We start from the raw sequence: 11,109 nt of genomic DNA on the forward strand, positions 1-11,109 counted from the left end.
TGTGATATTTAGTTCACTTAGGTATTCTGCGGCGCTTCATAATGTTCACTATCCTGATAGAGCAGACTGACTGGCAATAATTTATCCCGTTGTCCTCACCGCGCTTTCAAGTAGGTGAAGCGTTTGCTGGACTCCCGCAGCTCAATGTCGAATGACAGAGGAAGAGAACGTTCAGATCCGAAAATGTAATTTGTTCTCCCTATTCATCACTGTCACCATCACGCCTACCTCCGTGAAAAGTTACACTGGAACACATGTTATATTTATTCTGCTGCTTATCTGCTGGAATTCACCGAATGCGGCAGTTCCACAGTTCAGATTTTTTGGCGGACTCAACCCGTATCCATTTTTTCTGGCGTAATAGGAAAAAAAAACGGGATTGCAGAAAATAGCCACATTTGACGATGTACAACTTGAACACAGTCGTGGACTACTTTCATGGGGATTTGTCCACATTTACAGATCTTCTCACAGATCTTTCTGCGATTAAAGCAAAAGATACGGAAAGATACAGCATGTCAGCAAAGGCCGAAAAAGAAGAAAAGTCAACAGCTCTGGATTCAGTGAGTTGTGAGAAGCTTATACGAACAAACTCTCATCGAGTTTGTTACAAAAAGATACACTTGGAGAGGGGCAGCTTCATTTCATAGGATCTCAATAATTACCAAGTTCTTTCCAGAAAGGAGAGAACAGGTAATTCGGTATGTCTGCCCTCCTTAACATATTGAGGAACATGAATTATATCCATTTCCTGTGTGTGCAGATCTGCAGTTGAAATTGTTCGGAATAACGATGGATATAAGTTTATGCTCTGCAATTGTCATCCCAAATGAATGTAGAATATAAAACGTAAGGTAATAAAGCTAGGAATTTCCTGGAAAAATTATTCTTCAGGCATTTTATCAGAATTAAGGAATCAATTAGAACAGATTATTGAGTTAAATGTGTCAATTGATTCGTCCAATTGTTTCTCTTGAAAAACGAAGGAATTGAATTGGTTGAGGAGTGTGGAATTTCCCCAGCATTAAACAACGCCGTACCGAAACTAAAGATCTAACAAACTCAGAAGTTGAACGATCGAAGCATGACGCTATGCGATCCAGATCGAGCTGAGAAAAAATAATCAAATGGGATTGATACACAAGATATGTGCGATTCTGAAAAAAGAGATCAAAAGTTGATTGCAGTGGCTCCTATAATGGAGAGTCACTGTAGCCAGCGAAGCCTTAGAAACACCAATGAAGTTTGGATTGAGCTCCAGTATCCCCAACCCAACCCACCCCCCCCCCCCCCCGGGCTTTTACTTTAGGAAGGAATGTTGGTTTTCATTCAGAAAGAAAACTTTCCCAGCATTGAACGATACTGCAGCATCCTCTAGCATTAGCAATGGGGACCTGTCGGCGGAACTTCCCGTCAGAATACGAGACCTCAAGTTATCCAGTACTCGATAATGCACAAAGAATGCGGACCAATGCGAGGTTCTGCGGTACATGTGAATTCTCGCTATAATTTCACAATTTCACTGTCAATGAAGATAATAATGTTCGACTCGCGATATCTTCACGCCAGCTGGAAGCTACAGACACAATTATTGCGGGGACTAAGCTGGAATACTAGAGGATAAAGGGCGAGGAAAGCAGGTCGGTTAAAAATCGTAAATTGCAGAAAATCAATCGAAGCACGACACGAGTAAAAAAAATAACAGCAGGAAAAATACGTGCAATAGATGGTGGCAATCAAGAGGTAGAAATCACCGATGCAATGGGATGAAGAAGAGTTGCAGTTGAGGCATTGTACGATACCAGGACTCGGATATGATTTACCTTACCGTGATAAATAATTTGATAGATACCAGCGTAAAACCAAAAAGCAGAAAATCAACATATTACGAGCAGCTGACACTGGAAATGCATCTCAACGAGCCTCTTCGGAGAGGTGAAAATGAACAGAAACGGATGGTGAGAATAAGATCGTGTGAATAGTTTAACAACGTTAGACAGATAAATCAGATTAAGTGACAGAACCGTCGCCATTGCATCATCGTCAGCGGATTGTCTGTGCAATGTTGCCCTCTGCTGCCGTAAGATTGCCATAAAGCGATTCGATATTCAATTTTATCTGCAACAAGTCAACGAATCTTTAAAAGTGACGATTCAGCTCAGAGTTAGAAGCGCAAACGAATGTGATTTCAATATACAAGACCATGTAACAGGGCAAATTCTTCTTGCAATATAATTGATTATTGCAATGTGACAAAGTTCGTTAAATGACCAGTAAAGAAATATTTCATTAAGAGATGATAATAAACAGACAGTGGAGACTGGGAGTACTATACTAAATAGAATGTCAACTGACTGAAAATAGAAAGAAACAAAAATGTGGAATAACCAGATACTCAGAGTCGAAACCGACAATCAGTTACTGATTGGTTTAAACCTGTCATGGAAATTGAAGGTTGCAGAAATAGAATAACAAATCGCAAATACAGCTCCATTTCCAGGCACATATATTTTCCTTCAGCCGATGGGCTGGGAAAGTGTAACATTCGGAATAACCACCGCCAGATATCTCTATTTCTATCTGCTTAATTCCGAAAGTAACAAGTAACTCGAATCAACAGTTGTTACTTGCAGTTTCCCGAACAAATAAATGAAAGCCAATACGTTCAAGCATTTGCTAATTAAACCGGTCGAAAGCATTTAAAATGACAGTGCATTTCTTGTGATTCAACAGAAGTCACCGACAATAACATAGGTTAATGCATTTTCCGTGACTACGTGACCCTATTTCAAGGTATAAATGTGGCGATTGTTGAGAATAGCCCTGGGTGGAAAAACTTTGAAAAGGCGATGGGTAAAGTAGACTGTCTTTTAAAACTAAATCCAGTGTGATTAAATGGAATCGGTGATTTGGACAATAGAGTGGTTAAGGGTCAGATGTTCATCAGATTGGAAGGAATATTACAGCGGAATTAAGCGAATTCGGTATTAGGTCTACTTTTTAAGATATGTATGAATGATTTCGCTTTTAACATATTTGACGCAATTGACAAATTTCAGCGTGACATAAAACGTATGGTATTGAACTGTGAGGAGATATAAATGAATTCTAAATACAGAGAGACTGATTGGTGGATAGAGAAACGGATTGCAGGACAAGTGTAATGTTGATGAATTTGAAGGTGTGTTGGAAAAACGCGATGAAACTTCATAAACCCAGAGGAGCTAATTTTATAACAGTCACAAGAATAGAAGATTTATTGTAAAATATAGGCAGCTAGTCAACAGAGAAAAAGTCGCGTTAGAAAGTGAATAAGACACAAGTCCTATTTCATTCAACTTTTTATTTCAACCATCGAGAATTGATCTAACTTTTCTTTTATGTAAAACGAAGGGAATAACATGCTTTCGTGATCTATTCGCTGATAACTGTTTCTTGTCATTTGAACAGTTGTCTGATAAATACAATTTGGCAATATCACATTTTTTATAGATATTTACAGATTAGAAAGTCTTTAAATGTACTCTACCTACTTTACCGATACCACATCAAATTGAAATTACAGAAAAAAATTTCTTTTAACCCTTATCAGAAGGGCTTGATAGATATAATTTATGATCTGATTATGAAAATCCGTTTAGGGATATCTGATAAAATTAAGAATGAATGGGAAAGAGAACTTCAAATACTTTTACCTATAGAGTCATGGATGAAAATTCTCCAATCGGTTAAATTAGTTAATACCTCTTCAATATGTGCTCGACACTGCTTGATACAGTTTAAGGTGGCTCATAGGACACGTAGTCTGCTGGTGGCGCTCGATGAAGTAAATCATAACCTTGTTTTGTTCCAGGCACTTTTCAATCTATTATTTACCACCCTTTAATAAGTCTTTTACAATACTGGCACAAGTTTAATCTTGATTTTTAATTGTGAAAATGACCACCAGATCTAAAGTATCTGCTAATGGTAAAGGTAGTGGAGACCAACCTACTTTGGAAGCTATTTCTAATCTGGACTAAAAGTTTTATCGGAGCTTTGCCGAATTGAAGTCTATTTTAAAAGTCTTTGAAGAAAAACAAAGTACTCTTATCCAGGAGAATGCCAAACAAAGGCAATTAATTGCTGAACACGACCAAGCTGGTAAAGAGAGAGATGCCAAACTCCACACATATGCTCCAGTCCTACTTCTTTTGGAAAAAATATTGGAAAGACATCGTTGATATTATTTCAGTGGTGGTGAACATCGATTTACAACCTTATCATCTTACTGCAATTTTTGGGTTACCAATGATGGATTCTGGCCATTTATCTGCCTTAGCTTGTCATACGATTGCATTTGTTACATTAGTAGCCAGGAGATCCATTCTATCTACTTGGAAAGATCCTAAACCTCCTACTACATTCCAATGGTTTCCCCAAATGATAACATGATTAAACTTAGAAAAAAATCGGAGTTGTACTATTGAGCCTTCAGTTAAATTTGAAGAAAATTGGAGCCCATATATTGAACATTTTCATATGACGTAAGTTGACCTTTTCCGCATCATTATCAATAACTTTCTATTCGAATATAGAGGAGCGGAGTTAATGACATAATAATGATTTTAATCGATGAAATATAACAGCCCAACTTTTGTTCAGTTTTTGGTGAGATTTTGTTTATTATTACTATTTTGTTTTTTTTTTTGGTTTGGGTTTCTTCATATAACCAAATTTCGTTTTAAGTTTATTTCATGCTGAATCATCAACAGATTGGGAAGTTCAGATTACACATTTTACTATTTGTGTCTGTATACGTTAACTGTTATTACTGTACCCGAAACACCCTGGCTGCTTTGAAGCATAAACAATGTTTGGGGAAGATCTCAGCACAAGTGAAAGCTGATTTTGTTTCTTCTTTAACAAGTTTTTAAAGTTTCCGATAACCAGATGTAGCTACAAGCTGTTAACATTCGCTTCAGCAGCAGAGAAACTATTCTGTGTTTAGACACACTATAGACTGCCCCCTTTCGTTGTATTTCCAAAATTTCAATTATTTCGCCTTTTTACCATGTCATTGGCCAGTGTTACACCTCTCTATTGTTCGGAAAACAGATTTGCAGGTTCGAACAGACCCAAAAGTATAAATGCATATGGGAGCTGTTTGCTGATCATGAAGACATTGAGCGGAGGCATCAACAGCACCCTCCCACTCCACAGTACAACAGAAGAATGCGGAAAGGGTTTTCTCGTTTTACGCAGAGATCAAATGAAGTACCAGGAAGCTTCAGTTTCCATCTGTAAATGTCCATCTTTACAGGAGGCACGGCGCGAGGCCCGACCGTCCTGTCGGAACAAAGGCTAGTGCGAACACTACTAACCCCTGAAAGAAAAGGCCAATTGAATAGAATATCCATTGCGGATGTGAAACAGAGACGTGCGGAACTCTTGTCTTTACCATTTAGGAACACTGCCGACAGGAGTATTGAACACAAACGAACAGTCAACATGTTTGCAGAGAGTTGAGGGAGGATTGAACCGACATCATTGTAAGTGTTATTAATGAGGGTCTCGAGGATTTCAGTTGGCATTTTGACTCGAGCGATTTAAAGATCCGTACGCCCGAGCTGCCAGAGGGGCCAGGGCAGAGATTCGGTCCTGAAGTATCTGCACCTTCCCGCTGAGAAAGTGACAGGAACTGGAGAGAACTGGAGATATCACATGACATTAGATCTAATGGTTGACGTCAATTATGTTGCGGCAAGGTTTCTGAGGGAGAATATCTGCCTCAGACGTTTTGAAATACACATTTAGTTCAAGTCCCCTCAGTGTTCCCTAGTTGAGACTTTGGCGTGAGGATCGGGATGGAGTTCCACTGTCTCAAAGGGTAACTGTGGATAAAGCTACACCGAATTAAAGGCAAACGTCTCGGGCAGAACTTCTGTGTTATCTCACTGGAGAGCAGCATATGCCCGGGATCACCCCAAATCTGCCGTCCGACGTTTCCCGCTCAGGTGGAGTACATTTGTTTGTCAAAAGACGGTGTCGATTTTGCCAACTGCATGCCTGATCGTCCAGTATCCAGGATTCGACGTTTATAGAACGGTTACTCGAGTTCCATTCCCGTTTTGTGGAGAGGGACTATTTTACATCGTTCAAGGAGTAGGTCCTAGGCTCGATAACACCCTGCCCTGACCCACTTCTTCGTGACCTGAACGTTCACTGGCACTTTATTCTGTGAATTATCTTCGCCGTACAACATGTCAGATTTACAGGGAAGCATCAGCTTAGGAATGAAATTTGATATTTTCTTTGTAATCCAAACCTGCTATGTCGAATTCACTCAATTTGTCATCGTTGAAACCGAGGCGCGGTGGCCAAGTGGTAAGGCGTCGGTCTCGTAAACCGAAAATCGGGGGTCAAATCCCCTCCGTGCCTGGTGATATTTAGTTCACTTTGGTTTCCTGCGGGGTTTGGTAATGTCTCATAGAGCAGACTGACTGGCAGTCATTTTATCCCGTTGTCCTCACCGCGCTTTCAAGCAGGTGATGCGTTTGCTGGACTCCCGCATCTAAATGCAGAATGACAGAGGAAGAGAACGTTCAGATCCGAAAATGTAATTTGTTCTCCCTATTAATCACTGTCACCATCTTGTCTACCTCGGTGAAAAGTTACACTGGAACACATTGTATCTTTATTCTGCTACTTATCTGCTGGAATTCACCGAATGTGGCAGATCCACAGTTCAGATTTTTTGGCGGACTCAACGAGTATTTATTTTTTCTGGTGTAATAGAAAATAAAACGGGAAAGCAGAAAATAGCCACATTTGACGATGTACAACTTGAACACAGTGGTGGCCTACTCTCATGGGGATTTGTCCACATTTACAGATCTTCTCACAGATCTTTCAGCGATTAAAGCAAAAGATACCGAAAGCTACAGCAAGTCAGCAAAGGGCGAAAAAGAAAACACGTCAACAGCTCTGGATTCAGTGAGTTGTGAGAAGCTTATGCCAACAAACTCTCATCGAGTCTGTTGCAAAAAGATACACTTGAAGAGGCGCATCTTCAATTCGACAGTATCACAATAGAAACCAAGTTCATGTGCAGAAAGAAGGAGAGAGCAGGTAATTCGGAATAAGTCTGCCCTCCTTAACATGTTGAGGAACAAGATTAAATTCCTTTCCTGTGTGGCTGAATCTGCACTTGAATTTATTCGAATAACGATGGATATAATTTCATGCTATTCAATGGTCATCCCAAATGAATGTAGAATATGAAACTTAAAATAATAATGCCAGGAATTTCCTGGAAAATTATTCTTCATGCATTATATGATAATGAACGAATCAATCAGCACATATTATTGAGTTATATGTCTTAATTGATTCGTCCAATTGTTTCTACTGAACAAGGACGGAATTGCATTGGATGAAGAGTGTGGAATTTCCCCAGCATTAAACAACGGCATACCGAAACTAAAGATGCAGAAAACTCAGAAGTTGAACGATCGAACCATGACGAGATGCGATCCAGATCGAGCTGAGAAAAAATAATCAAATGGGATTGATAGACAAAATATGTGCGATTCTGGAAAGGAGATCAAGCGTTGATTGTTGTGGCTCCTATAATGGAGAGTCACCGCAGCCAGAGAAGCCTTAGGAACAGCAATGAAGATTGGATTGAGCTCCAGTCTCCCCACCCCCTCCCCCCATTTTATTTTAGGAAGGAATGTTGGTTTTCATTAAGAAAGAATACCTTCCCAACATTGAATGATACTGCAGCATCCTCTCGCAATAACAATGGGGACCTGTCGGCGGAACTTTGAAGGGAGACCTCAGATTATTCAGTACTCGATAATGCAGAAAGAATGTGGACCAATGCGAGGTTCTGCATATATGTGAATTCTTGTTACAATTTGAAAATCTCGCTGTCAATGAATACAATAATGTTCGACTCGCGATATCTTCACGCCAGCTGGAAGAGAGAGACACAGTTATTGCAGGTACTAAGCTGCAATACTAGAGGATTAAAGGCGAGTACAGTAGGCCGTTTGAAACCGTAAATTGCAGAAAATCAATCACAGCGCGACACGAGTAAAAAAAAATAACAACAGGAAATATATTTGCAATAAATGGTGGCAATCAGATAGAAATCACCGATGGAATGGGATGAAATAATGTTGTAGGTGAGGACTTCTACTTTATTATGATTAGGTTAAGATGCAATATACCGTGATAAATGATTTGATAGATACCAGTACAAAACCAATAGCTGGAAGTCAATATATTACGAGCAGCTGACACTACAAATACATCTCAACGAGCCTCTTCGGAGAGATGAACATGAACAGATACGGATGGTGAGAATAAGATCGGGTGAATAGTTTAACAACTTTAGGCATATAATTCAGATTAAGTGATAGAATCGTCGCCATTGCATCATCGTAAGCAGATTGTCTATGCAATATTGCCCTCTGCTGCCGTAATAATGTCGTAAATCGAGTCGACGTTCAATTTGATCTGCAACAAGTCAACGAATCATTAAAAGTGACAATTCAGCTCAGAGTTAGAAGCGCAAACGAATGTGATTTCAATATGTAAGACCATGTTGCAGGGCAAATTCTTCTTGCAATATCATTGATTATTGTAATGTGAAAAAGTTTGTTAAGTGACCAGTAAAGAAATATTTCATTAAGAGATGATAATAAACAGACATTTAAGACTAGGAGAACTATACTAAATACAATATAAACTGACCAAAAATAGAATGAACAAAAACGAGAAAAAACCAGGTACTCAGAGTCCAGACCGACAATCAGTTACCGTTTGGTTTAAACCCGTCATATATATTCACCTGGGACATCGAAGTTTGCAGAAATATAATAATAAATTGCAAAGACAGCTCCATTTCCAGGCACATATGTTTTCTTTCAGACGATGGGCCAATGAAGTGTAACCTTTGGAATAACCACCGCCACACATCTCTGTTTACATGTGCTTAATCCCTAAAGAAACAAGTAACTCGAATCAACAGTTATTAGTTGCAGTTTTCCGAACAAATAAATGAAAGCAGTTACATTGAAGCTTTTGCTAATTAAACCGGGCGAATGCATTTAAAATGACTGTATATTTCTTGTGATTAAACAGCAGTCACCGACAATAACATAGGTTAAAGCACATTCCGTACTACATGACCCGATTTCAAGATATAAATGAATGAGACGATTGTTGAGATTAGTCCTGGGTGGAAAAGCTTTGAAAAGGCGCTGGGTGAAGTCGACTCTCTTGTAAAATTAAATCCATGTGATTAAATGGAATCGGTGATGTGGACAATACAGTGGTTAAGGGGCAGATGTTCATCAGATTGGAAGGAATATTACAGCAGAATTAAGCGAATTCTGCATTAGGCCAACTTTTTAAAATATGTATGAATGATTTCGTTTTTTAACATATACGACGTAATTGACAAATTTCAGCGTGACATAGAACGTATGGTATCGAACTGTGAGGAGATATAAATGAATTCTAAATACAGAGAGACTGATTGGAGGATAGAGAAACGGATTGCGGGAGAAGTGTAATGTTGATGAATTTGAAGGTGAGTCGGAAAAACACGATGAAGTTTCATAAACCCAGAGGACCTAATTTTACAACGGGGACAAGAATAGAAGTTTCTCTGCTGCTGAAGCGCAAGTTAACAGCTTGTAGCTATATGTGTCTATCGGAAACTTTAAATCATGTTAAACAAGAATCAAGATCAGCTTTCACTTGTGCTGAAATCTTCCCCAAACATTGTTTATGGCACAAAGGAGCCAGGGCATTTCGGGTCCTCAGCGAAATACAGGCTGTGGGCAACTCGCTGCTACCACCACTTTGGTCAGGATCTGACACTCCAGTGGCGACGTTTGCAGATCACAGTATAATGTCTTAACCTTATACGTTTTTCTTTGTTTTTTTTCCAACTTTTTAGTAATTTTGAAATTAATAAAAATAACAGTGGTAATTATACAGATGACACAAAGAGATCGGGTTTACAGTAATAACAGTTAACGTATACAGTAACAAAGAATAAAATGTGTAATCTGAACCTCCCAATCTGTTGATAATTGAGCATGAAAAAAGACTTAAAACGAAGTTTGAGTGTATGAAAAAAACCAAACTAAAAAAAACAATAAAATTCCAAATAATAATAATAAACAAAATCTCACCAATAACTGAACAAAAGCTGGGCTGTCATATTTAATTGATTAAAAGCGTTTTTATGTCATTAACTCTGCCATCTATATTCGAATAGAAAGTTATTGAAAATGATTCGGACAAGGTCACCTTACATCGTATGAAAATGATGAATAAATGGACTCCAAATTTCGTCAAATTTAACTGAAGGCTCAATAGTACCACTCCGAATTTTTTCTAAGTTTAATCATGTTATAGTTTGGGAAAACCATCAGAATGTAGTAGGAGGTTTAGGATCTTTCAAATTAAATAGAATGGATATCCTGGCTATTAGTGTAACAGATGCAATCATACAACAAGCTGAGGCAGATAAATGGTCAGAATCCATCATTGGTAACGCAGTAAGATGCTGAGGTTGTAAATCGATGTTCAACACTACTGAAATAATATCAAAAACAGTTTTTCCAATATTTTTAGAAAAGCGGGTAGCACCAGAGCATATGTGTCAGGAAAGCCACCTCAGATTACATCTATCACAGACATTATTTATATGGTTACAAAAACGAACAAACTTATCCTTATACATAAGGGTCCTATGAACAACCTTAAACTGTATCAAAGAGTGTCAAGCACACATTGAAGCGGTATTAACTAATTTAACTGATTAGAGGATTTTCTTCCATGCCTTTATAGGTAAAAGTATCTGAAGTTGTCTTACCCATTGATTCTTAATTTTATCAGATATCCCGAAACGTATTTTCGCAATCAGATCATAAATTATCAACCCCTTCTTATAAGGGTTAAAACCTAATATTTTCAGTAATTTCAATTTGATATGGCATCGGTAAATTAGGTAGAGTACATTTAAAATGTTTCTTATCTGTAAATATCTTTAAAAAATGTGATCCAGGCAAATTGTATTTATCAGACAACTGTTCAAAGGACAAG

At 38.4% G+C, this 11,109-nt stretch overlaps 1 non-coding gene across 1 annotated transcript; it reads left to right on the forward strand.

Annotated features, from left to right (window-relative positions):
- The first annotated feature begins 6,349 nt into the window (after positions 1-6,349).
- On the forward strand, positions 6,350-6,420 carry trnat-cgu (transfer RNA threonine (anticodon CGU)). The gene has a single exon. It is a non-coding gene; the product is annotated as a tRNA-Thr (tRNA).
- Positions 6,421-11,109: the final 4,689 nt, after the last annotated feature.

This window comes from Pristis pectinata, chromosome 12 (assembly GCF_009764475.1).
Source record: "Pristis pectinata isolate sPriPec2 chromosome 12, sPriPec2.1.pri, whole genome shotgun sequence".
Lineage (NCBI taxonomy): Eukaryota > Metazoa > Chordata > Chondrichthyes > Rhinopristiformes > Pristidae > Pristis > Pristis pectinata.